General features: G+C 38.9%; 1 non-coding gene across 1 annotated transcript; it reads left to right on the top strand.

The window, feature by feature from the left end:
• Positions 1-5,028: 5,028 nt before the first annotated feature.
• LOC141588972 (small nucleolar RNA R71) lies at positions 5,029-5,134 on the top strand. The gene has a single exon (XR_012519935.1). It is a non-coding gene; the product is annotated as a small nucleolar RNA R71 (small nucleolar RNA).
• Positions 5,135-25,392: the final 20,258 nt, after the last annotated feature.

Below are 25,392 nucleotides of genomic sequence, written 5' to 3'. Positions count from 1 at the left end.
TCGCTTCCGCCTCAACTGTGTCCTCCTCCTCTCACTGGCTGGCTGTGGGTACCCCTCAGCTGGGTACCAGTAGAAAGACGGGTGTGGCCAACCCTCAGGGACGGGACGGTGTCGCATCATGTGATACTCGTATAGAGGGAACAAAGTAAGAGCTATGTCCCGCTCCATACGAGCCTGCCTCTCTAAAAGCTCAAGCAACAAACTGTCACAGCGTCCTTGGTCCATGACCGTAGACGCCTCAAAAGGTGGAGGAGGTACAAAATTAGCCGGGTAAACTGGCTGTGTCTGTGTCTGGTCGGGCGCAGGAGTAGGAATAAGGATCGGGGTAGGAATGGTCGTGGAAGTCTGGCCACCCGTAGAAGGTGTGGATCCCTCTCCGGTCTCAGGTCTCCTCCGCTTTCTAGAAGCAGACATGGTAGGAGGCGGTCGAAGCGGTAGGTGGTACATGGACAATGGTGGTGGTATCATGCCCCTAACAGTGGGCAGGGGAACGAGACGAGGTATGGTGGTGCAAAGAAGGGTCTCAGACAAGAAACCGCCAATCTTCCATGTCTTGTGGTTGGAAGCAAGCCAAAACATGGATATCATAGCAGGAAGGCCAAGGTACCTATAAGTGTCTAGGTACGGTAAGTCACGAGGGAAGACGGGGAAGAGAGAACGGGCAAGAAAAGTGGCTATGCCACCGCAGACAATGGTGCCCGTGGTCTTCTCCCCCATAGTGTGAAATTACTGGGCGGTCAGGTAAGCAATGTTAAGGACGAAGGGTCCCTCACTGTCAATGTTCAGGTACCCACCCAGAATAGAAAGCTCAATGTTGTTCACATTGTTTGGTTCTTTACAGCCAAAAATAGTACTACCCATGAGACGCAAGAAATAGCGGACTGGGGGAAGGTGGACCTGAGCGAGCTTGCGCTCCTCGTATGTAGTCTGTGCCAAGGTCCTCCACAACTGGAGGATGACCTTCCTAGGGGAGGCAGTGTCACCCGTAAAGGAAAGACCTAACCTAGTACCAAACTCCTTTAAAGTCCAAGAAAAAGTCCGGTTAAATAACCGGAAAGACACGGAAGCACAAGTCCGGTCAGTGTCGTGAGCGCCCGATGAGAAGGTAAAGGAGCTGAAAAACTCGAGGGTCAGCTCCTTGAAGGTCAAGGCACTCATAGTAACTAGTCCAAACATCCCCGTACCCCGCAAAATCTCAACAACAAGCTCGTAAATACCAAGTCTATCAAGTGACTGACGGCAGAAAAACATAGTAGACAGAAAATCACAGCTAGCTAAGTCAAAGAATCGAGTGCGATGAATAGCATTAACAAAAATTACCTCAGGATAGTCGGGGTGCGAGTCGAGTGAATCATCCACTCGGATGGTGACACGGCCAGCAGAGCGGCCAGCAGTAGATGTAGCTCGTGCGTGACCCCGGCCTCTATTACCTGAAGTAGAAGCCCGTCCTCTGACGGAACGAGGTACTAAGGCCGCCTGGTAGGCAGGTGTGACAGCTGGTGACCACGCAGCAGGGGTGGTCACCGTACCCGACGTGCTAGCTGTGGCTGAAAAAGTAGAAGCAGCAGAGACGGAAACAGAAGCCGAGCTAGCAGCAGTGCTAGCAAAAACAGAGGCTAAAACTGACACAGAAGTGGCAGCGGAGCTAGCAGCATTAACAACAGCAGTACCAGCAGTAACAACAGGTAAAACGGGGGTAGCAGCAGCGGTACTAACAGTCGTGGTGACGGTGGTGGCAGCAGGGACCGCCATCTTAGTAGAGGACGGAACTACAGTCGAACTAGTCGAAGGCATTGAACTATTTTCCATCCTAATCAACTAAGCAATAGGGGAAAACAATTAATTAAACAAATTAAGCATAAACCCCCCAATTTCAGTCGAAATTTTCGACCTTCAACATAAACCCTAAACCCTAATTACCTTATATGTTCGAAATTATGTAATTAAACAACAAAGCGATAAAGAGGAAGCTTACTTGATAATGAAACCCACAAGAAGAAGCAAAATAATCGACCAAAGTGATGCAAGTAAGCGGATTTTCGATCGAAAAACCGCAAACCCTAATTTCCCTAGTTGGCCGCGTAAATGAGCAAGTTTGAAGGGCAAAACAGAGGACAAATGTCGATATACTAGCAATACAAACAATGTGGGTAATGGATTTGGTAGAGGGCAAGAAAAATGGAGGAATTTGGGGGTTTTGTCGCACAAAGGGGATGAACAATGAAGAAATGAATTATAATTAAGCAAAATAGAAGTTAAAGAGGTACTTCCTGCGTGTGAAATTCAATTTCACTCGATCTAGTGGTTTTAAATCACTCGATCGAGAAGTCTAACCTGCATTTTACTCGGTCGAGCAGAATTTCACTCGATCGAGAACTCCCTATTTTTGCCATTTCGATCGAGTACTTGTAAACCTCTCGATCGAACCCTTTTCTGTGCATTCCTCTCGATCGAGTCCAAAAAGTACTCGATCGAGTCCTTTTCTTCGTGTAATTCATCACAATGCGACATTATCTCCCCAAACCTGCATAAAAACACTCGCAAACATATCCCGAACATACCAAATCACAAAATAACAGTCTATAGTCTTTCTAACTACGCTAAAACAATCTAAAATCTAGCAGTCCTAAAAAATGCAAATAAAGAAATTCGACGGAAATTTAGAATTAATTTTTACAATTTGTTACAACGGGGCATTCCCCGCTCAATTCCCAAAACAATTCAGTAGCCCAAAGGAGGGCTGCTAACTGGAGGAGGTCCCTTCAGCATCCTTGACCGTCCTCTTCGTTCTCCACGAGCTTGAATTTGAACCAGTAGGGGGAGAATAGTTAACATCCATGTATGCACGAACTTTCCTCGTCTCATTATCTTTCCTATCAGCTTTGGCGTTAGGATCCCCTTTTTGATTGACTTTAATTGCATTTTGACAGCTCCTGCATCTATTCTATCTGTACCTGCAGCAAGGAAAACAAACGAATGTTCCTCCTTTTCGCTCTCAGTCTGAGGCGGAGGGGTCACAATTGCAGCACAAAATTTCACATTTTCAGCTGGAGTGTCAATATGGGAGTCAATAGAGGAGAGGGCATTGCAAAGTTGAGCTAGCATGGGAGCCCTACGAGACTTAGATTGATGGAAAATAAATTCCTCATCTCCTACCTGAAACGTGAGTGTCGTACCCCCGACATCTATCACTGCGCGAGCAGTGAATAAAAATGGTCTCCCTAAAATAATAGGGGTGTGAGTGTCCTCGGGAATATCAAGCACTACGAAGTCTACGGGATAAAGAATCTCCCGATTTTGACAGGTATGTCCTCTATTACTCCTAACGGTCGTGATATACTATGGTCGGCCATCTGTACGGTCATGTTTGTGCAATTAAATTTAGTTAAACCAAGTCTCTTAGCAAGAGACAAAGGTAAGACGCTCACGCTAGCACCAAGATCACATAGCGCATTATCAATCAAATGGGTACCTATGTGACATGGAATCGAGAAACTACTCGGGTCTGACTGTTTAGGTGGCAACATATTTTGAACTAGGGCGGTCCCTACCTCAGTTAAAGCTACCGTCTCATGATCGTTGATATGCCTCTTACGTGACAAAATTTCTTTCATAAACTTTAAATAAGAGGGTACCTGTGTCAGCAACTCGGAGAATGGAACAGTAACCTGTAAGCTTTTCAGGAGCTCGACAAATTTACCGAACTGTTGATTGGCTTTTGTGCTCTGTAATCGCCTTGGGAAGGGCACGGTAATAGGAATCTCGAGTCCTTTGTTTCTCTCTTCCAACGTCTCAACAGGTTCAAGCTCTCTTTCACTCGATCGAGCCTTTTTCCCTCTCGATCGAGTCCTTCCAGGTGATATTTCACTCGATCGAGCAATAACAGCCTCTCGATCGAGTTCCTCAATAGCAGCAGTGTTCGATCGAGGCAAATTTCCACTCGATCGAACAGATTCTTCAATATTTTCACTCGATCGAGTGGTTTGAACCTCTTGATCGATGCCTTGATTATCCAGTTCACTCGATCGAGTAAAATTTCCTTTCGATCGAGTGATTTCAGCATCAATTCTACTCGATCGACCCCCTGAAACCAGTCGATCGAATATTTTCTTCGTTGTAAGCTTATCTTCAGCGACAATTGACTGTTCATCAGCATTTATGGCCTTCCTCGGGTCTGATATGTCATCTAAAGTTGACAATTTTGGTCCTTTATATGAACGACCACTTCTCAAATTAATCAAGTTTACCGTCTCGTGTGGATTCTTCTCAGATTGGGATGGCAATTGACCTTGTTTCCTCGTGGACTGGTTCGTGGCTAACTGAGCAACTTGGGTTTTAAGTGACTTGATTGAGGCTTCTTTTTGTTGGTCACTCATCTTCCATTGCTTTGTCAACGACTGAAGCATTGACTTTAACTCAGCTAGCTCACTCACCCCACTTGAAGATGATGCTCCTTGATTCGGTGGAGGAAAAGAAGGAGGCTTTTGGAAGCCTTGTTGAGCTTTGTGAGGAGGGACATATGGCTGTTGATGATGGGGTGGAGGAGTGGGATTAAGAACATTTTGACTTGTCCACCTCAAGTTGGGATGGACTGCCCCTTGATTGTTGAAATAAGAACCTCCTCATTGCCTGTATTGCTGAAAAGCAAGGACTTGTTCTTTCTCAGTAAGACAGTCAACAGCGGTATGACTGTCATTGCTTCCACACCTCTCACAAGTGACAGTTTCCTGCCTAGTCAACAGATGACCCGTCTGTTGATCTCCAACAGGTTGCAGCTTCAATCTATCAAACCGAGCATTCAAGGCTTCCAGCTGAGCCACGACTGCCTTATAAACCGAATGGACCGTTTGAATACCGTCCCGTGGGTTCCCATATTCAGCACAATGGGTCGCCATCTCTTCAATAATTTCCCATCCCTTATCATCATCAATGTTCTTTTGAAATCTCCCGTTGGATGAGGCGTCAAGTATAGCTCTGTGGTCATCGTACAACCCATTGTAGAACTGGTTGCACAAAAACCATTGATCAAAACCATGGTGAGGAAGAGACCTCACCAACTTCTTGAACCAACACCAAGCTTCATAGAAAGTCTCATCACGTGCCTGCTTGAAATTAGTAATATTACCCCTCAGCTGATTAGTGCGTTCTAGAAGGAAGTATCTTTTTGTTAGGATTCATTAATCTCATAAGTTTACATATTCATATATGAATTAATTTATTTGGTCATAAAATAAATACAAGATCTTATGCATGCAAACATAAAACAAGTAGAGAAGAAATCGTCAGTTCTTACATTTGTGTTTCGGATTTTGGGCACCAACAAGATCTCCTTCTTGTTAGTTCTTGAGCTTTCCAACAATGGGTGAACAAAGGTTCAAAATAGAACCTCTCCCAAAAGCTTATACCCAAGGAATACCCTTAATATTTTAATTAATATTGGACTAGTATCAATTAAAACAAGCTTAAATTTAGACACAAAATGGAGTTATAGTCTCTTGTATTTCGGCCAAGAGAGAAGAATTTTGTGAGGTTTTATTTCTCTAAAAATTTTCACAAAAGTAGAGAGTTATTCAATTTTTCTAACACTAGAAAAATATCATGTAGAGTAGAATAATTATATGAGAAAAACCCTTGCCATTTTCAAGTAGAAAACCGGTTGGAGGGAGAGGAGTGAGCCAATGCATGAGCTTCACATTCTACCCAAGACAAAGTAGGCATGCAAGGCTAAGAGTAGGGTTTAATCATTGTGTTTCTATTTAAAATAAACAACACAATATATAAACCCCAATCCCCTCCATATTTCGGGACATATATATAAAATGGAAAGTCCATTTTATTTTGTCATTTGTCAATTTTGTCATGTGTCACATGTTGCATGACATGTTACACTATAATGTATTTTTAACATATTAAAAATCAACATATTAATAAAATATGTCACATACAAAATTAACTAGTAATTCTTAATTACTTGTACCAAAATGGTTTATCAAATTATAAATTTACAACAACTTGTATTTATAATAAATTATTCATTCTGTTTCAATTGTTTCGTAAACAATAATTTTATCTAAGTAATAAAACAATTTGATTACTTAGTACGTATCTTATTTAATCGAATTAAAATGAGACACGCTAACTTTACTCACAAAATCATCCGTCAATTTTAAGCAATTTAATTAACTCGTATCGGCATAGATTAATTAAATAATCAATTAAGAGTATTTCCCTATAGGTATGACCTAAGGGGATCAACTGATCACCACTGTCGCACGACATTAATGTCAAACTCTAGTCAGCCAATCATTACGGATATGTGTGGACCAGTTGACTGTAAAATATTACTTCCCACATGTATTCTTAAAAATGAGATTTAAACATGTGATCATTATGATTGACAGTTGTAATCGCATTATTGTCGGAGGACACTTATTCCAACAATCTCCCACTTATCCTCGACAAACGTGCGTCACCAATTCTCTTGTCCTATTACTATCTCCCACTCAATGCAAAGTGTCTTTCGGGTCGTACTTGCAAGTGATCATATCGAGAGTGGTTTCCTCAATCTGGAGAATAACTGATTGACCGGAATTATCTACCATAGATACCTTCCGAGCGTGGCCACGCATTTCCAGTTCATTACTCCTCGAGTGGCCCTGAGATATTGTTTTAACCCTGACAAGGGGTGGACAATTCCTATCGCACTATTCCCTTCGACTAGCCACAGCCATCATAACCCAAAATATGCCCATTTGACCCCATTTATGAAGGTCATAGTAACATAAATCAAAGTTAATCTGAAACTGTGGTACCTTAGGCGAATAGTCTTTAGTCAAAGAATTGACTCATTAGAATACTATAGTAGCTCTTGCCACGACCAGGCTATATAAATTTGCCAGAACTCTATAAGCGGTCATTATGCCCGACAAAGTGTTCCTAACAGTCTGCTTATGTGATCGACTAGTCATCTCATATGACTCTATGGCACTTGAACTTGCCATCAATCGCATCACACTCTAGTCACTACGAGACGTCACCTCATACAAGTGACTATGGGCAAATACCATGTTAATGCGAGTTCACTTTAACGGGGTTCAATATTGTCTCTACAACCCGTTTGGATGTAACAAAGTATAACAGGAGTTTATTTTTTATTTTTTTAGATTTAAAAAACTCGAACGACAAATGTGATTATTTAATATGAATAGTCAATACTTGATTACTACTTCATGTTCTTATAATCCAATTTGATCTTTGTACGTAGTTTTTCATCTCAATCCAATTGAAATGACATATGACTTATCATGTTAAGCCTATGAGAAGGCTTTGGTTAGTAGGTTTTATCAACTTCTTGTACCTTACTCAACCTTACTACATACTCGTTTTTCTTTGTAATGTATACATTTGCATTACAAAACTTTCTCAGGACGTGTCTAGATCCAATCTAGATATAGGCCCTCTAGCCTTAGATTAGCTCCCACTGTTTTCACAGTGTGCAGGACTCTTCCTTCTTGCACATCTCATGATTGCAAGTGTACTCAATTTCCGTTGTAAATATCTCTCATTTGTTCTTTATTTCCTAGAACGATTCTAGCAAATCTATTTCTTAAATAACATAGCCACAATGGTTCCTTAACCATCTTCACGTGTTTAGAATATGGTTTTATCTGAAACTTTTCGCAATCTCAATTGTCATTTGTGTAACACCCTTACACAAATTAGTCAATTGCATCAAAACACTTAACTTTACATCCTTAATGCATCCTCAAGCACTTAAGAATAATCTATATGGCTACTTGGTAACTATTACTTAAATTCGATTTTGAAATAATTCATCATACTCAAAGTTTACGAAGTGTTATACATCATTACTCATTTAATTGATCCGGCAGCGGAAGTAAATGGAATCAATCAAATATGTTCAACTCGATTGAACTAATCATGAATCTTATCAACATAAGACTTCTTATTTGGCGCTAATATCATGTGGATTTATCTCCATAAATATGGATATTAAAGATGTATTATATTTATCCAAGTCTTAAATCATTCCCAATGATCAATATGTCATCCACATATTAGACTAATTAAAATTTCCGTAACTCCCACTAAACTTCATGTATAAACACAACTTCTCAACTTGTCGAGAAAAGTTTATTCATAACATGATCAAAATGTTGGCTCCAACTCATTGATGTCCTACTTAAGACTATCTTTTAAGTTGCACAATTTCTTAGGATTGTAAGAATCTATAAAACACATCACATGTATCGAATACATTCCTTCTTTAATTGAAGAAATGGGTTTTAGATTCACTTGCTATATATCTATATCATCATAATGACACACAATCCCTTAGAAGATCCGAATAGTGCAAAACACTTTGCAACTAATCAAGCTATGATATCTTTCTTTGATATCCAACAATTCCACTTGGAATTTATTTCGGATTTTTATGGCTCTAAGCTTTGTATTGGGTTGTGATTTAAACACTCTCATGTAAGTCATATGTTCATTACTTTCCAGAAGTAACTTGAATCACACAGTTGCTTTGTAAGTTGTAAGCTCTTTACTTTCTTAAAAGTAATATGAATTCATCATCTTCAACAAGTGATGAGTTCAACCTCCTAGGTTTCGAAGAAACAACATCATGTAGCCAAGAAAATACAGTTTCTTGCGACATACAAATTTCATACAATTTTTGACACAATTCTTTTGTGGCTCTTGAATATTTTCTCCCACTCTGTCTTCTAAAAATAAACTTGTATTCTAGAAAGACAGCTTCACGAGCCACAAACTTGTTGTACTCGTGATTATTGAAAGGAAAAATGAGCATTTGTTTCTTGTGAAAACTTACAAGCATGGTACCCTACTTTTTCATATCTCATATGAATCGTTTTAGATTTAGTGGAAAAATAATTTAGACAAATGATAAAATCCTCAAAAGGATCAAGTAACTCAAAGTAATTTGATTGAAGTCCAAACCATATCGAATAGGGTTTGATTTCTTTATCCAACCACACATTATCCCATAATGCGTGCAAAGAGAGATTAACTTGTGATACTATATCACATTTCCTTTGGCTTATATCAAAGTCTTCACTTTGATAATCCCATCACGATTAAATCGTGATTCCTGAAACTCTTTGAACTTCTTAAAAGAATTCTCTATGTACCTTATTAAGTGAACACTTTAGTGTCAACTTAAATCGTTGGTAAAAGAAAATGATCAACCTATTCTGGATCAATGATTTAAAACCTCGATCTCCTTTTCAACCAAAAAGCACGAGACATCTTGCTTTGAATACAAGATACGCATATACCATAAGATTAACAATCTAATGGTTCCAAGAGTACTCGATAACTCTTTGCGTTCATCATTCCAGAATTTAAGGTTTAATCTTGGGTTACCAATTTGAGTCTTGCATCATCTACATGATATATCATTCTAGTTTGGTTTAGAATATAATCACCATTGATAATGGGCTAGCCATACATCAAATCATGGTGTATAAGATCACAAAAGTGAAACCTCTTTTGTATCTTAACAAAATTATATTCTTATTTAGAGTTTATTCACTTAATAGTCATAATTAAGGTATAAATATAAACCCAAAACTAGATTGAGTACACAATGACTCTATCTCTCGACATCATTGTTGCTAGTCGTCATATTCTAATCATCCTATGTATCAAATACAATGATGAAAACCACCACCGGTTTCTAATATTATTAAGTAGTACTAGCAAAATTTATGTCAATCAAATAAACATTTAAAGAAGAAGGTCCCATTAGATGTCCCACAACTAACTTGCTGATTCTTCAATAATTTGGGGTAGTTTCCTTTCTAGCGTCCAACAATTAAGACAATGGAACCTTTATCGGTCGGGATTGATAGGTTTAGTATCGTTATTCTCAATAAATTTACATTTACCATTACCTTGTATCAATTCCATTCTAATTTTACTTCTTTAAACCTCATCCTTTTCTTAACGGTTTAAGAGAATGCTCCCACTCATTTCAATGAGTCTTTGCTAAGAGAAGCAAAATTGAAATTCATGAAGACTACTCTTCATTCGTTTGTTTAGTCTTAAAACTTTCATTGAAGTGGTTGCGGTATTTTGGTTAATTACGATTTCTAGCAAATCCAGTCACCAAAATGATTTAACGTTTCAAAGTACTTAACTCAATTAAGCTCATGAGAAACAATTCATTGTAAGTAGATATGTTAGTCAAAATCAAAAACCCTTTTGATCACGAAAAACTTTTATCTCTACTCTTCACAAGAGATCCTTGCAATGGATAATACAAGGTTTTTTTTTTTGAAGAAAATTCAAATTTGTCTTTAGTTACGTTGTTTTAATGGAGATTTGAACTAAAATCGAAATGATATGGTATAAATTGAGGTAAAGAAATAGAACAATATGATAACGGAATAATGAAAAACAAAACATTTATCGTTATAATAATACTTGTAAATAATTTAACAAGTAAAGCATTTACATAGTGACCTCTACCCAACTATTATAAATGAATCCAAGATCCAAATTCATATTAACTTGGGCACGCTTTGGCGATACAACCCTCATCAATATAACTCGGTGGATTAACTCTTTAATCGATTCTACTTTTAGAACTCTTGGTCGATAAAATTACATTAATATTTATCTTTAGCCCAAAACACATCCGGCTATGGTCGAGAATACTTTTGTTGAATACAACCAAAATTTCGAATAAATGTGTCCATGATCCAAATTCACATTAACTTGGGCACCATTTGGCGATACAACCCTCATCAACATGAATTCGGTGGATAGACATTTATCACCTACTTCCCCTACGTAACAAGGTTTGTACCCCGGTTTGGCCGAGCGCACTCCCTCATGAAATAGGTTTTCATGGTTTCTAATTTTTCGTAAGGCTAAGTCTCAATTGTTTATTTAGCAAGAGGTCATGTCAATTTATTATCTATCACGTTTTAAGTGAACTAAAGCGGCGAACTACGATAATTGTAATTGACACGGTCGGTAAACTCGATTTAAAAATGCATGTTTAATTATGGCGATTTAGCGATGCATGCAACATATAAATAAAATGCAAAACATAAAAATAAAATCCTAGTATGGCCTTCCTAAAATAGTAAATCTAATAAACTATTACAAATGCGGAAACCAACTCCTTTGGTCCGTTGAACTTCGGTCTTGGTACGCATCTCGAGATAACACCGTCTTCATGGGAAACTCCGAGAAATTACAAAGTAATAAATAAAAATTACATAATTTCCTATTATACATTTGTAATAAAAATTAAACACATTAAATTACAAAACGGTGATACGAGATCACAATAATTACAACCGAATCGATATTCCCATACATTTCGGGTAATACCAATTAAAAATTAAGGCCATACTAAGTAAAATTACATAATTCAAAAATTACATAAAATTAAAATATGACAATCATTAATAAAATGCAGCATTATAATATGTATGAACATGCTTAATTTTATGCTAAATCGCCTTTTCAGAGCCAATATCGTATAATTTATCGGTTTTTATGGATTTGCGTGATTATAACTTGTTAAAATCACAATAATTACATAAATTCATATTTATGTACAAGTTAATTACCCTAACCATCTTAGGACTCAAAACTTAGTCTCCACTAACATTTTGACAATAATTAAACTTGATTTCTTAATATTGTTCATAAATGGACCAAAAATACAAAATTATGCTATAAACTTCAAATTAAATTATAAAAATTTCAAATAATTTCGAAATTTGAAATTTAAACTCATGAACATTCTGGAAAAATACCATGACACTCATAATGTTCAAAACTTAGGTTAAAAATTTCCAAAAATTATCGAGAAAAACAATGTTGCGGTTTATCCGTTTTAACAAATATGACCATAAAAATATGAGAAAATTTATTTTCATCAACTCTTCACTTTTAGATCTGAAATATAAGATAAAATGCAACATGTGACGTGCCTGCTTGAAACTAGTAATCTTACCCCTCAGCTGATTAGTGCGTTGTAGAGGGAAGTATCTTTTTGTTAGGATTCATTAATCTCATAAGTTTACATATTCATATATGAATTAATTTATTTGGTCATAAAATAAATACAAGATCTTATGCATGCAAACATAAAACAAGTAGAGAAGAAATCGTCAGTTCTTACATTTGTGTTTCGGATTTTGGGCACCAACAATATCTCCTTCTTGTTAGTTCTTGAGCTTTCCAACAATGGGTGAACAAAGGTTCAAAATAGAACCTCTCCCAAAAGCTTATACTCAAGGAATACCCTTAATATTTTAATTAATATTGGACTAGTATCAATTAAAACAAGCTTAAATTTAGACACAAAATGGAGTTATGTTCTCTTGTATTTCGGCCAAAAGAGAAGAATTTTGTGAGGTTTTTATTTCTCTAAAATTTTTCACAAAAGTAGAGAGTTATTCAATTTTTCTAACACTAGAAAAATATCATGTAGAGTAGAATAATTATATGAGAAAAACCCTTGCCATTTTCAAGTAGAAAACCGGTTGGAGGGAGAGGAGTGAGCCAATGCATGAGCTTCACATTCTACCCAAGACAAACTAGGCATGCAAAGCTAAGAGTAGGGTTTAATCATTGTGTTTCTATTTAAAATAAACAACACAATATATAAACCCCAATCCCTTCCATATCTCGGTACATATATATAAAATGAAAAGTCCATTTTATTTTGTCATTTGTCAATTTTGTCATGTGTCACATGTTGCATGACATGTTACACTATAATGTATTTTTAACATATTAAAAATCAACATATTAATAAAATATGTCACATACAAAATTAACTAGTAATTCTTAATTACTTGTACCAAAATGGTTTATCAAATTATAAATTTACAACAACTTGTATTTATAATAAATTATTCATTCTGTTTCAATTGTTTCGAAAACAATAATTTTATCTAAGTAATAAAACAATTTGATTACTTAGTACGTATCTTATTTAATCGAATTACAATGAGACACGCTAACTTTACTCACAAAATCATCCGTCAATTTTAAGCAATTTAATCAACTCGTATCGGCATATGATTAATTAAATAATCAATTAAGAGTATTTCCCTATAGGTATGACCTAAGGGGATCAACTGATCACCACCGTCGCACGACAGTAATGTCAAACTCTAGTCAGCCAATCATTACCGATATGTGTGGACCAGTTGACAGTAAAATATTACTTCCCACATGTATTCTTAAAAATGAGATTTAAACATGTGATCATTGATGTGACCATAATTAGCGCATATTTAGCCCCGAATTAGCCTTGTTCCCATGCTTTTTAGTGCATATTTGGGTCATTTCTTATCTTTAGTTCTTTGTTTTGCATATTCTTTGAGATTTTGATCCCTTGGTAGAAAAGGAGTAAGAATCTTGCATTTTCATGGCAAAACGAGACTAAATTGATCGAATTCAATGACCAAGCATCAAGGAGAGACAAGATTAGAAGGCCTTTGTACATATTATAGTAGAAGAGCAAAGTTGAGAAAGGATCCTTGAGTCCCCAAGGAAATCCCCATGGAATTTATGAAGAAAAGGGAAGAAAAGAAGAAGATTTGTTCTTGCCGATCGACAATCCGAGCGGATTGTCACCAATCCGTCCGTCCGCTTGCTGCACAATCCGTGCGGCTTTGTTTGAATCCGCTCGGATTCCACCTCCACAATCCGACCGGATTCCCTTGAATCCGCTCGGATTCCAACGCTGTAATCCGCCCGTCCCGACCTTATTCCGCCGGATTCGGCTCCAAAGACGAATTGTCTTCTCCAAGCTACGAAGAAAGAAGCCCTTCTCTCGAAAAATACCGGCTCCTCCTTGCTCAATCTAAAAAGTGTAATTACTAGTTTAGCCCTTAGTTAACCCTAATGCATCCTCCCTAATTTCCACTATAAATACCCCATTAGTCTAATTAGAGGAGCATGTTCTTCTTATCAATAATTAGTGTAGTTAATATCAATCAAATCTCTCTTTAATATTGTAATCAAGTATTAATCAAGTTTTAATCCAAGTTTTAGTTCTTTAATCTCTCTTTTGTTCATCCTTTATTTTGGGTAATTGAAGATTATTTGGGTTATTGTTGGGAAATTGGCAACCTCTCAATCAAGCATTCAAGTACTTCTTTTATCTTTGCTTTATTATTGGAATCATTAGCAGGTATAATCTCTTAATCCCTTTTTAATTATTGTTAATTACTTTCATTTATTCATCATGTTTCATATTGTTGGTATGATTGACAACCTTGCTAGCATGATCAACATGATAATGAGTGAGTAGTCTCTTAGCTAGGGTTAATGGGTGATTAGAGGAAACCAACATGGGGAATGATTCATGCTTAAATTAATATGCTTTCATGTTTTATTTGCTTGCTTGTTTTTATCTCAACTCATGCACATGTTATATTTGATGAAATGCTAAGCCTATGAATCCTTGCATTTACTATCATCTCCTATCTTTTCAATGAGACTTGTAAGACATAACCCAACTCGAGTCTCATTAGACCATGCATGTTGTTGAGTAGGGAAGATTAAGTCGACTTGTAGGTGTTGTACAATCTAATCGATTCGGCTCCGGGACCCAAACTTTCCTAGGATTGTAAGATATAACCCAACTCAATCCATCACAACAATAATTGCTTGCTTATAATTTGAGAACATGTTTGTATGATCATATCCCATGATTCCCCTATGATCCCATGACACCCTAGTGCCTTTAATCAATTGTTTACACCCCTTTAATTCATCTTGCTTGTTTATTTTCATTGCTATTTTAGTTTAGTGACCTTCTACATCAACCCAATTTGTGACACCCCTTAGACACCACTAGTTGCAATAGAAATCTCATTTCAATACCCGTCCCTTGGGATCCGACCTTTACTTGCCTCTTTACTAATTGTAGAGTTGTTTGTGAAGCTATAAATTGTGTTTTGATTCGACCGTGAACCAACGACCACATCTTAATTTGTGAACATGAAACGGACTCGCGCCAAAAATGGCGCCGTTGTCGGGGACGGTGTTTGTTTGATTTAGATTTCTTTTTATTGTTATTAGTTGTGTCTTTCTTCGCCTTGGGTAAGTAAAACTCCTCAAGGTTTGCTCTAATCATTTTCAAGTTGTTTGATATTTTGCGAGATGGATTTCATAGACTGTTTTGTAGAGGACCACTTGAGTATCCCTTACTTCAAGGATCCCATGCAAGGATTAGAAGCCTTAGAAGCAAGTGAGGCTAAGAGCATGTATTGGGAGTTGGAGGTGGATCTCTTTGAGGCCGCTCTAGCTAACAAGGAACTTACTCGTGCACAATCCGAGTTGGTGCATAATATTCTAGTGGAAGCATGTCAACCCATAGAGGATGAGCAATCCATCCTAGAGGATATTTTACAAACTCAAGAGCAAGAGGAACCCATCATGGGATTTGAATATGATGAGGTTGATGAAAGTGAAGTTGAGTATGCTATGAGAATGGAATGTCTAATGGAGATGGAGCAAATTCTCAATGAAACTCCAAAAGAAGAAAGTAAGGTAGAAACTCCTACTTTGAAACCCCTTCCCCCAAATTTGAAATATGCTTACCTTGATGAATCAAAGACCAAACCCGTGATTTTTAATGATAGACTTGATGATGACCAATTGGGAAAGTTGCTTGATGTGTTGAAACAACATGAGAAGGCTATAGGTTATAGTCTAGATGACCTTAAGGGGATAAGTCCCAACTTTTGCATGCATAGAATTCATCTAGAGGAAGACCATAGACCTACCATTCAACCCAAAAGAAGATTGAACCCCCACATGCAAGAAGTTGTCAAAGGAGAAGTCATGAAATTACTTGATGCGGGAATTATATATCCCATATCGGATTCTTTGTGGGTTAGCCCCGTCCAAGTGGTACCTAAGAAAGGAGGTACTACGGTAGTGACAAATGAAAAGAATGAATTAATACCCACAAGAATGATCACCGGTTGGCGTATGTGCATTGACTATCGGAAATTAAACTCCGCAACAAGAAAAGATCACTTCCCCTTACCATTCATTGACCAAATGCTTGAGAGGTTAGCCTCCAACAAATTCTTTTGTTACCTTGACGGGTATTCGGGATTCTTCCAAATCCCTATACACCCGGATGACCAACATAAGACCACCTTCACATGCCCTTATGGCACTTTTGCATATAGGAGGATGCCTTTTGGATTATGTAATGCCCCCGCCACTTTCCAAAGATGCATGATGAGTGTCTTCTCCGATTACTTAGAGACCATAATGGAAGTTTTTATGGATGATTTTAGTGTTTATGGAAAGGACTTTGACTCATGCTTGCATAATCTTTCTCTTGTGTTGCAAAAGTATGAAGATGTTAGCCTTGTTTTAAATTGGGAAAAGTGTCACTTCATGGTCAATGAAGGAATTGTCTTAGGTCATTTGATTTCGGAAAAGGGCATCGAGGTCGATAAAGCTAAAGTTGAGGTGATAGAGAAACTCCCACCCCCCGTGAATGTTAGAGGGGTGAGAAGTTTTCTCGGTCACGCGGGTTTTTATCGTCGTTTCATAAAAGATTTTTCAAAAATAGCAAAACCCCTCACTCAACTTTTGCTTAAAGATGCCCAATTCCAATTTCTTGTGAGTGTGTTGAAGCTTTTAATAGAATCAAAGAAGCATTAATCTCGGCACCAATCATTCAACCTCCGAATTGGGAGTTACCTTTCGAGATTATGTGTGACGCTAGCAACTACGCCGTTGGAGCGGTTCTTGGCCAACGGGTAGGGAGAGCTCTTCACGCCATCTATTACATAATCAAGACCCTCGACCCCTCTCAAGTGAATTATGATACAACCTAAAAGGAGCTTCTTGCCATCGTTTATGCTTTGGATAAATTTCGTTCCTACTTGCTTGGGTCCGAGGTGATTGTATTTTCGGATCACCGTGCTCTCCGACATCTCTTGATAAAGAAGGAGGAAAAACCAAGATTGTTGAGATGGATTTTGCTTCTTCAAGAATTTGACTTGGAAATAAGAGACAAGAAAGGAGCCGAGAATGTAGTGGCGGATCACTTGTCAAGGATCCGGTTTCATGATGAAAATGGAGAAACCCCGATCAATGACTCATTTCCCGACGATATTTTGATGGCTATTCAAACACAACTTGAGAGGCACATCACCCCATGGTTTGCCGATTACGCCAATTATATTGTTGGAAAAGTGCTCCCTCCAAATTTGAACCACAACCAAAGGAAGAGATTCCTATTCAAAGTGAAGAGGTACTTTTGGGATGACCCAAACCTCTACAAGGAGTGTAGTGATGGGCTCTACCGGAGATGCATCCCTCAATGGGAAATCCAAGGAATCTTGGAAGGATGTCATTCATCACCCTACGGTGGGCACCATGGAGCAAGGAGAACCGTTGCAAAAATTCTCCAATCAGGCTTCTATTGGCCTACAATGTTCCAAGATACAAGAGAATTCATCATTCATTGCGATGCTTGTCAAACAACGGGGAATATATCATGGAGGAACGAAATGCCACAAAGGGGCATTCTAGAGGTAGAGATCTTCGATGTTTGGGGAATCGACTACCAAGGGCCCTTTGTGACATCCAATGGGAATAAGTACATCCTTGTGGCCGTAGATTATGTCTCAAAGTGGGTGGAGGCAATTGCCACCCCAAATGATGATGCAAAAACGGTCACCAAGCTTTTCAAGAAGATAATTTTCCCAAGATTTGGAGTTCCTAAAGCGATCATTAGTGATGGAGGAACACATTTCCATGAGAAGAAGTTTGCATCCCTTTTGACCAAATATGGTGTTCAACATCGAACCGGCTTGGGATATCATTCTCAAACAAGCGGTCAAGTGGAAATTTCAAATAGAGAGATCAAGCAAATCCTTGAAAAAGTTGTGAACAAGACTCGGAAAGATTGGAGCACAAAGCTTGATGATGCTCTTTGGGCTTATAGGACGGCCTATAAGACTCCCATAGGAGCCTCCCCCTACAAGCTTGTCTATGGAAAAGCAGGTCATTTGCCAATCGAATTGGAGTACAAAGCTTATTGGGCAATCCGAGCACTTAATCTTGATCTCAAATTGAGCGGTCAAAGGAGGATGATTCAAATCAAAGAGTTGGAGGAATTCCGACTACAATCCTATGAGAATGCAAAGATTTACAAAGAAAGAACAAAATTGCTTCATGATAAAAGAATTAGACAAAAAGCCTTGCACAAGGGAGACAAAGTCCTTCTATTCAATTCCCGCTACCGACTCTTTCCGGGAAAATTGAACTCTAGATGGATGGGTCCCTATGTGATAACCGAAGTTGGAAAATATGGAGATTTCGAACTCAAGGCGGAAGATGGAAGCAAGTTCAAGGTAAATGGTCAAAGGTTGAAGCCATACTATGAAGGAGCGTTTGTTGGAGAGGTCGAGGCTACCTACCTCGGGCCTCCTCCCCCTTGAAAGGACCATCTAAGGAAGAGTTTGGTGGAGTCCTCCCTAAACCACCACTTGTAAATATACTAACCCTCTAACTTGTATTTATTGCATCTGTTTTAATAATAGCATGAACTCTTTTCATGAGCGTAAGTAAGGGAGGGTTACTAATGAATTTTGAATGAAGGAAGGAACAAATGCTCAAGTGTGGGGACGCATCTAAGAAAGGAGAAGAAGTCAAAACTCATGGCTGAATCCGTGCGGATTCCCGGAATCCGGCCGTCTTCTTGGAATCCGGGCGTTTAGAGGAAAAACCGTCCGCCCAGTGCTGCTGAAAATTTGAAGATTTTTGACCGAGGTTGAATCCGAGCGTCCAACGAGGAAAAACGCCCGTCTTATAGAATCCGGCCGGATTTGAAGAAAGACGCTCGTCTTTCTACCTGTGCATTTCAAAGAAAATCTCTGTAGCAGAATCCGCCCGTCTTCTCAAGAAGACGCCCGTCCCATCTTAAAAGAATTCGAGCGTCTTATGCACGGGACGCCCGTCTCTGAAGCATCAAAACTTAGAATTTCTCGTTGTGACAGAATCCGAGCGTATTGCCCAGAATCCGCCCGTCCCAAGGAGCACGAATCCGAGCGTCTTCAGCTCGAATCCGCTCGTCTTCTCACGGTGTTTTGACCCGATTTTTCCCTAATTAAAATACACCCCACCACACATACAGTGACACATCACTACTCCTTCCAATTGCACTATAAAACCCACCTCCTTATGACTCCCATACATATCCAAATCACTCTCTTTACCCACAAAATCAAAAATCCCCAATTTTCTAGGGTTTCCAACACTCAATCAACAAGGAACATCCTTACCCTTTCACAAATCAAAAGAACCCAACAAAAGAATCAAGAATGGCACCAAGGAGATCCTCTTTTAGGAGTGCAAGAAAACCAAGGATGAAGGGAAGTTCTTCTACCTCCCATCTCAACACCATTAGAAGGGAACATGTAGAGATTGTAGATCTCACAACGCTTGATGATTTCTCAAATGTGGAATTCCTCAATGATGCACAGAGATTAGTCTTCCACCGGCTTCTAAGTAAGAATATTCTTCCCACTAAATTTCTATGTCATGCTACCTTGAGAAAGCTTGGGATTTTTCACCAAGTGGAAGCTCTCTTTGAGGTTTTTGGTCTTTCAACCCTTTTTCGCATGTATGAACCAACCTATCGGTCCCTTGTGCTAGAATTCTTAAGCTTTTTGAAGATTACAACCTTGAACAAAGTGATATGCATAGAGTTTAGGTTGGAGAATGTTTCTAGGATGATGACCCTTGTAGAATTCGCAAATGTGTTTGGACTTGATGTTTCGCCTACCCGAACATCGAAACCCAAAAAGTATAGTGTTGCACCTTTGTGGAGGGCCATGACGGGCCGGGATTTCATTCTTACCAAGGAATGTCTTGCTTTTCATATTCAAAACCCGATCTTGAGGCTTACATATCGATTTCTTTCGGGTACTCTCTTCGCCCGCCGAGATCCGGCCATCGTAAACCAATTAGACCTTGTGTTTATGGAATCATACCTCAACATTCAAGGGAGAGATGGGTATCACTTCAATGCACCTCTAGTTTTGCTAGAGAAATGGGCAAAGTTTAGAAATGGGGATGATGATGGAATGAAGCACATAGTGAATGGAGGACTCATAACTAGACTTGCAAAGCACTTCAACCCAAGGTTCAATGAGAACAATGAGTACACTCCACTTACGGGGAGCACGAGAATTAATGAAGATCTCCTTGTCGTCCAACACCATTGGATAACCCTTTAGGGGGTCGATAAGCGGATAAAATGGTTGACAAAAGGGAGCGATCCGATCTATCTCCCAATGACCGATCTACCACGGATCTCCCCAAGAAGAGGAAACTTGTCCCTAATGCCCTCCTACCTCATCCCAAGTCAAACAAGGCAAGCTCCACCACCCCGAAATCCACCACCACAACAACAAGAACAACAAACCCAAAATGAGAAGATAAAAGTGCCTCCCTACCCCTTTCCCTACCAACCATATAACCATCCAAATCCCTTCATCCTCCCCCGTGACGACTTTGTCACGGGAATCTTACAAGATCTACACTACCGTCAATACGAGACCTCCGTGGACACTTACTATGCTCTTTACCCCCAATACCATGAGATGGCTCAAAAAGGACGGATTAGTGAGGAAGGAGCTTTCCCCTCATGGGCTCAAATGGATTTGCTTTTCCCCAACTCGGAGAAGGCTAATGAAGGGGCGAACGGTCGCCAAGAGGAGGAGAGTGGCAATTCTTGTGGAGGTGACACGGTGAAGCTTGAGAGGGAGGAAGACGAATTCATGGACCCAAGTTTGAGTGATGCTTCAAAGGGTATTTGGGATAGCGATATAGAGGGAGATGATGCCGATATCTAGAAGACTACTTCATCACTAGGTGGAGCGGGCAAGAGGCACCCACCTAAGTTCAAGTGAAGTTTTCTCATCTCTCCTCTTTGTCTTTCAATGTTTTATGAAAAGAAGTTCGTGTCTTGTTACCTTGTATTTTATATAATTTTGATCATTGTTGGAGTAGTCCTAGCACCATTAGAGGACTCGCACCTCGGTACCATTGAGGTGTTCTCATTTTATTGTTCCCATTTTCAAAATCCAAAATGACAAATTAGTTTCATGCATAGCATAGTGTGAGCATGAACTACACCCATCCTTGGACATTAGCAATAGTGTCTCACTCGGTTTGGGGAAGTTAATGCATACACAACGGGAGGTAATCTAAATTATCCTCTCCGTCATAACAAAAACCATGCATCATGTAGTATAGCTTAGTGTAGATTGCATTTAGTATAGAAATCATGCATCATCTTTGCATAATTTCCATCATTTTGGCCATTGAGGACAATGCCCATATTAGTGTGGGGATGGGAATTCTAACATTTAACTTTTATTCAAAAATCCAAAAAAATTGAAAAATCTCAAAAATCATAAAAATTTCAAAATTGAAAACCCAAAAACATGTTTATTTCCTTTTGTAGTCTTGTATATATTGTCTTGTATATATTGTGTTTGTTCACATTGATTGACTACGCCACATCCGAGACATGAGGATATTGAAGACCGCATGGTATGATCTTTCCAATCTCCTTTTTCCTCTTTATGTTAATGACTATGTGGCTTTATTTTGATTGATGCGGTATAACAATGTGAACTTAGGACTTGCATTTAGTTTATATGACATATTAGTTGATAGAATCACTTGCATTAGGATGTTTATATTAGTTGCATCATGGCATGTAGTTGCATGTTAGAAATGTTTTGAAAAATGCCTATTTAGGAACTTTGATAAGAGCAACTAAGCCATTACAAATACTTGTTCAACTTAAGACTTTGCCTACTAGAATGGTTGTAAAACACCCTAGATAGTGTCATACTAGTGTCTTTTGACCCATGACCCAAGGCCTAGTCAAGGGTTTGCATGTGAGTCATCTATCCAACCCCGTGATGCGATGTGGACTTGGTTAACTTGTCTAGGTGACCTTGTTTGACCTTGTGGTAAGGCAACCCAAAAATATTTTCTATCAATAAGCTTGAAGTGCTCATTTCAAAGAAATTTTGCCATGTGGAAGTAATGTAATGCCAAGGAAACCTCAAATGTTATGAATTGTTGAAAGTTGAGAAATTTAAGTTGTTTTGATGGAGGCGTACCACTTCGATGTGCTTTGGTGCGGGATCCATTGAATTGGGCCCCCATACGGTTGTGAATTCAGCCGCCCGGAGAGACAGAGTGACTATCACCCGAAAAGCTATTGTCAGAGGTTAACCGGTTTGCCTAATAAGCGATTGGCGAAAGCAAAGGACACTAGCCCGGAAGGGACAAACCCCATCTTAAATTTTTGAAATGTGAAAGTGAAATGAGGACAATTTTGAATACTAGTCATATCCACCCGTTGTGAATAACGATTTGAGCATTTCATTCCCAAAAAGCCTTTTGTCAAGCCACTTTGTCGAGTTTGGGACGATCCATGACCTTTACTTTTGTAGAGAATTCGAGACTTGTCATGTCATATGCTACTAGCATCATAGGGATCATCATTCCACCACCATCCGATCGCTCTTGACGAAAGCATTTGGAAATTGAGGACGAAAGTAGCCTAGTTTAACACCATTTGGAGGTGATTTAGTGCCATCCTCTTAGACTTAGTAATTTGTTGAACTAGTATTTGTGAAGGATTACATGCTCTTAAATTTGTTCCTCTTTAGTGCCTCCGCCACTTGATGAGGAAGTGGCTATTCTTTTTGTAGATGCATCCATTATGTGTTTTTGTGTGCTTAATGTTTGGATGTGTCGCCATTTTGGCAAGACCCACCTTGCCTTGCAAGAAGGCATCCTACCTCATGGTTGTCTTGTTGTGAGTTGAAGGGGCGGAGTGAGACCCGCTAATTGTCTCATACCGGCTATATTATTAGGATAGGTTAGTATTGGTCCTAGTCTTTGTCACCTCTTTACTCGGGACGAGCAAAGGTTCGGTTTGGGGATATTTGATGTGACCATGATTAGCGCATATTTAGCCCCCGAATTAGCCTTGTTCCCATGCTTTTTAGTGCATATTTGGGTCATTTCTTATCTTTAGTTCTTTGTTTTGCATATTCTTTGAGATTTTGATCCCTTGGTAGGAAAGGAGTAAGAATCTTGTATTTTCATGGCAAAACGAGACTAAATTGATCGAATTCAATGACCAAGCATCAAGGAGAGACAAGATTAGAAGGCCTTTGTACATATTATAGTAGAAGAGCAAAGTTGAGAAAGGATCCTTGAGTCCCCAAGGAAATCTCCAAGGAATTTATGAAGAAAAGGGAAGAAAAGAAGAAGATTTGTTGCTGACTGACAATTCGAGCGGATTGTCACCAATCCGTCCGTCCCGCAGCTGCACAATCCGTGCGGCTTTGTTTGAATCCGCTCGGATTCCACCTCCACAATCCGACCGGATTCCCTTGAATCCGCTCGGATTCCAACGCCAGAATCCGCCCGTCCCGACCTTATTCCGCCGGATTCGGCTCCCAAAGACGAATTGTCTTCTCCAAGCTACGAAGAAAGAAGCCCTTCTCTCGAAAAATACCGGCTCTTCCTTGCTCAATCTAAAAAGTGTAATTACTAGTTTAGCCCTTAGTTAACCCTAATGCATCCTCCCTAATTCCCACTATAAATACCCCATTAGTCTAATTAGAGGAGCATGTTCTTCTTATCAATAATTAGTGTAGTTAATATCAATCAAATCTCTCTTTAATATTGTAATCAAGTATTAATCAAGTTTTAATCCAAGTTTTAGTTCTTTAATCTCTCTTTTGTTCATCCTTTATTTTGGGTAATTGAAGATTATTTGGGTTATTGTTGCGAAATTGACAACCTCTCAATCAAGCATTCAAGTACTTCTTTTATCTTTGCTTTATTATTGGAATCATTAGTAGGTATAATCTCTTAATCCCTTTTTAATTATTGTTAATTACTTTCATTTATTCATCATGTTTCATATTGTTGGTATGATTGACAACCTTGCTAGCATGATCAACATGATAATGAGTGAGTAGTTTCTTAGCTAGGGTTAATGGGTGATTAGGGGAAACCAACATGGGGAATGATTCATGCTTAAATTAATATGCTTTCATGTTTTATTTGCTTGCTTGTTTTTATCTCAACTCATGCACATGTTATATTTGATGAAATGCTAAGCCTATGAATCCTTGCATTTACTATCATCTCCTATCTTTTCAATGAGACTTGTAAGACATAACCCAACTCGAGTCTCATTAGACCATGCATGTTGTTGAGTAGGGAAGATTAAGTCGACTTGTAGGTGTTTTACAATCTAATCGATTCGGCTCCGGGACCCAAACTTTCCTAGGATTGTAAGATATAACCCAACTCAATCCATCACAACAATAATTGCTTGCTTATAATTTGAGAACATGTTTGTATGATCATATCCCATGATTCCCCTATGATCCCATGACACCCTAGTGCCTTTAATCAATTGTTTACACCCCTTTAATTCATCTTGCTTGTTTATTTTCATTGCTATTTTAGTTTAGTGACCTTCTACATCAACCCAATTTATGACACCCCTTAGACACCACTAGTTACAATAGAAATCTCATTTCAATACCCGTCCCTTGGGATCCGACCTTTACTTGCCTCTTTACTAATTGTAGAGTTGTTTGTGAAGCTATAAATTGTGTTTTGATTCGACCGTGAACCAACGACCACATCTTAATTTGTGAACACGAAACGGACTCGCATCAATCATTATGATCGACAGTTGTGATCGCATTATTGTCGGAGGACACTTATTCCAACACTTTTTGTAGAAGGCAAGTGCGAGAGTCTCCCAGTTGGTGATACCAGCAGCTGTTCGGTCAAGATCAGTCAGCAACTCACGGGCTGAGTCAGTCAGAGAAAAAGGAAAAAGCACTTCCTTTATCTTGTCTTGAGTTACTCCCTTAGTAGCGGGAATAGTAGAGCAATAGTCGGTAAAGACATCCATATGCTTTCGCGGATCTTCACCCGCCACACCTCGGTACAGATTTCTTTCCACCAAATTTATGTAAGACAGACGGATATCGAAAGTGTTACCGTCCTTAGTTTGGAGATTGAAACCTTTAGGAATAGAAAATGCTTTGGGCTCCGAGTGACTTGCAATGTTAGGCATCTTTACTGGCTTGTTAGCAGAAATGAGATTGCCTTCTTCAAAAGACTGGTCTTCTGCAAATAAGAAGTGTTGTAGCTCGGGATCGAAAGTACTCAAGTCTTCCTTTCGAAGTTCTCTTTGCAGATGGAGTCTATGCCGAAACAGTCTTTCTGGCTTAGGATTAGCTGGAACTAACTCCGACCTGTTTAACC

The sequence above is a fragment of the Silene latifolia genome, chromosome 6 (assembly GCF_048544455.1).
Source record: "Silene latifolia isolate original U9 population chromosome 6, ASM4854445v1, whole genome shotgun sequence".
Taxonomy (NCBI): domain Eukaryota; kingdom Viridiplantae; phylum Streptophyta; class Magnoliopsida; order Caryophyllales; family Caryophyllaceae; genus Silene; species Silene latifolia.
Note: the sequence above shows the minus strand (reverse complement) of the source record. Positions and strands in the feature narration are given on the sequence as shown.